Consider the following 3,843-nt stretch of genomic DNA (forward strand, 5'->3'; position numbering starts at 1 on the left):
GGAGCCTGGGAGAGGCTTCGTGGTGGTTCTAGGGCTTTGTCTCTGAGGGAAGACTCATAATACAACAGAGGTAAAACAATAACACAGGTTAACACAACAACTCCCAACACACACCACTTATGGTGGCGTGGTTCTAATCCCAATAATTCTAATAACACTTTCATTTCTTTATTTTGTATTGCAAAAAGGTAAATATAAACGTGTAAAATATAAGAGTAAATATGGAGTGTAAATGTTCTGCAAGCGAATCTTTCTTGTATCCTGGCTTTATATTACTCAAACGTACTCTGGGCAAAGTGTTGCTTCAAAGGAGCTTCAAACCTTCACATTGATCACAGGATATCTCTTCTGCACTTATGCTAAGCTAAATGAATAAATGTCTGTGTGAGTAAGCTGTGTGTTTTTTTTTTTTTTTTTTTCTTTAGTGTCTCTTATGTCCTCCAGTGTTCGGGCAGGTGTCTCTGCCACTGCACACTGACTCCAGTGATACCATGTGTCACCTTTTCCCTGGAGTTTGACGGCGTGGGACGTCCGTTCCACGACTTTGTAGGGACCAGTCCACCTTGGCTCTGACCACTTTCGTTTGATCACCTTGAGCAGGACCCACTCTGATGTTGGGGGGTCTTTCCCTTCTGCTCCCTCCCGAGCTGTGGTCACCTGTTTGGAGAAAGCTGACACCAATGCTGTTAGTTGGTCATAATACGGTTTGTATTGCATAGGGCTTTCTATTTCTTCTGTAGTTTGGATCCCAGCTCCCGGTCCCGGGAACTGGTGTCCTGTTTTTAGTTCATATGGCGTGAACCCTGTCAATGAGTTCACTGAGCTCCTGATTGACAATAGAGCTAGGGGTAGAGCATCTACCCAGCTCATTTTAGTCTGAGCACAGATTTTGCCTATTTTTCCCTTAATAGACTGGTTCATCCTTTCCACCTTGCCCTGTGACTGAGGATGATAGACTGTGCCAAATGTGTGTTTTAGCCCCAATGCCTTCTCTACCTGCTGTAGGTCTTTGTTTTTGAAGTGAGTCCCGTTATCAGATCTGATTCGTTTGGGGAACCCGTGCCTGGGGATATATTGATTTATCAGAAATTTGATTACTGTCTTTGCATCCTCTGATTTGGCAGGTATGGCTTCTGGCCAGCCGGTGTATGCATCCACCGCCACCAGAAGGTACCTGTGTCCTCCCACTCTTTCTATCATATCTGTGTAGTCAATAATGACCTCTTGACCTGGGAGTTTAGGGAGAGGAAATTTCCCTTGGTGTGGTTTCACTGTGGGTCTGACATTATATTCTGTACATATTTTACATTCTCTGATGTGATTCTCAATCATGGCTGGCAGAAAAGGGTGCCACCAATGAGTGAGACCTCGCACCATTTGCATCTTTCCACAATGAGTCATCCCATGAGCCTCCTGGAGGACTGATCTCATCAGCCCTGGGGGTAACACTGGTCTTCCGTCCGGAGACCTCCACACACCCTCTGTTCTCACTGCTCCTCTCTCTTTCCAGACTGTAAGCTCCTGTGGAGAAGCTTTCTGCTGCTCTGCTATTAACGTATTTACATCACATGGTGGCAGGAGATCATGTACTGTTTTCTCTGTTTGTAGCATGATATACTGTTGATTATATCCTGCCTTTCTCTTGGCTGCCATGTCTGCAGCCTCATTTCCCCTAGCGATAGCTGTCCCTGCTTTATCATGGCCCTTACACTTAATGACTGCTACCTGTGCTGGCTTCATCAGAGCCTCCTGTAGCCTCTTCATATCTTTTTCGTGTTTAATGGGGGTTTTTGCTGCTGTTAAAAAACCAGATCTGATCCACTGTGTCATTTCCACATGGATTGCTCCTACAACATATGCAGAGTCTGTGTAGATGTTCACTCTCTTTCCTTCTGACCATTCTAGAGCTGCAATCATTGCCTGGAGCTCAGCCAACTGCGAGGACTCTTTCCCTGTCACCCTTTCCGTGAGGACTTCCTCAAACCCTGTTTCTGTCTGTCTCACCACTGCATATGCTGCTTTCAGTCCCTCAGTTGGATGCCTGAAACAGCATCCGTCTGTGAACAGTGTTTCCTCTGCGTTAGTCAGGGGCTTCGCCTGCAAATCTTCTCTCACCCTGGTGTCTTTCTGCACCTTTTCCTCACACCTGTGTGGCTCGCCCTCTCCCATGTTATCTGCCATGTTTACACCTTCATGTGTGAATGTTATGTGTGGTGCATTTAAGATCTTTTCCAGCCTCGTCTGTCTGAGTGATGTCATAGTAAATGCCGCTGAGTTTACATATGCCACTATGCTGTGCGTTGTTAGTACCGTCAGTGCGTGTCCCATCACTATGTGTGCTATTTTCTGCAAAATTTTTGCCACTCCTGCTGCATGTCGTGTGCACGGTGGGTGTCTATCCTCGGTTGGGTCTAAGGATATGCTTGCATACATCAGCACCTGTCTGCCTCCCCCTTTTTTCTGAAAAAGCACACCAGAGGTGGTGTGTGCCTTCTCAGAAACGTCAAGAAAAAATGGTAGCTTGTAGTCGGGGATGGCTAGATCAGTAGCAGTAGAGAGTGCCTGTTTGAGGGAGATATAATGAGGTTTCAGCGTCAGTGGTCCATACCAGGGGAGCAGTAAGATTGCGCATGCCCTGTGCGTTAACCATGGCACACAAAGGATGGGTTAGTTCGCCATAAGAGGCCACATAGTGCTTGCTGTACCCTGTGAGGCCCAAAAATGACATCATGTCTTTCACAGTGTGTGGTTTTGGGTGATGCAGAATCGATTCTCTGTGTGACGGGGACACAGCCGTGCCCTTAGCCGACACTATGCGACCCAGGAACGAGACCTGCTGCCTACAGCATTGTAGCTTGGTTTTAGAGACTTTGAACCCTGTGTGGTGTAGGCGTAGTAAGACAGAGCGTGTGGCCTCTAGGCAGGTGGAGGGATCGGGTGCGGCCAAGAACTGGATTACCACAACCCCTTCTGGTAGTGGCAATTCGGCCAGCTGCTGTTTGAGAACCTGATTGAAAAGACCAGGTGAAAGGATGAAACCCTGTGCGAGGCGGGTGTAACATAGCTGACTACCACGATGAGTGAATGAGAAAATGTCGCGAAGGGGCGGCACGAGAGGTAGGCAGAAAAAGGCGTTAGCAAGGTCTATACAGGAAAACCACTTATGTTCTGGCGACAGGCTAGACATGGCGGTGTATGGGTTTGGCACTGGTACTGTGGGCGTGGAGATTACTGCATTAATGCGTCTGAGATCATGCGCCATGCGATATTTGCCTGTATTCTGTTTCTCTACAGGAAGAATGGGTGTGTTCCAGCTGGAGTCCGAGGCCTCCAACACTCCAGCCTGTAACAGACCCTCTATAGTATCTGCAATACCAGCCTCAGCTGCTGGCTTGTGACGATATTGATTCTGCCAAATCGGTGTCCAATCATTTAAATCAAATGTAATGGGGGTGACCCAGTAGATATCTGCCCACTGGCCTTCAGCTGTGGGGGATGTGTCTGCAGATAACAACATTTGTGAAGATGAATGTACAGTTGACAATGAGCAGTTCACAGTGTATCCGTTTGGGAACGTCACTATCAGTCCGTCCGGGCTGCACAGGATGGAGGCTCCACACTTTAATAACACATCTCTGCCCAAAAGATTAACAGGACATGCCATTGAGGAAACAAATGTGTGTGGAAATGTCTGATCTGCTTGGAGTATGGTAGTGGTGAGTGGTTTTGTGAGTGGCAGATTTTCTGATTGACCCGAGAACCCAGTTAATTCAATCGCTGATGATGACATGTGAGTAGCAGACACAGGGAGGTTTAATGTGGAATACCGTGCCCCCGTGTCTA

General features: G+C 47.3%; 1 pseudogene; it reads right to left on the bottom strand.

Moving 5' to 3' along the window:
- Positions 1 to 426: 426 nt before the first annotated feature.
- On the bottom strand, positions 427 to 3,517 carry LOC126401208 (uncharacterized; annotated as a pseudogene).
- Positions 3,518 to 3,843: the final 326 nt, after the last annotated feature.

This window comes from Epinephelus moara, chromosome 14 (assembly GCF_006386435.1).
Source record: "Epinephelus moara isolate mb chromosome 14, YSFRI_EMoa_1.0, whole genome shotgun sequence".
Lineage (NCBI taxonomy): Eukaryota > Metazoa > Chordata > Actinopteri > Perciformes > Serranidae > Epinephelus > Epinephelus moara.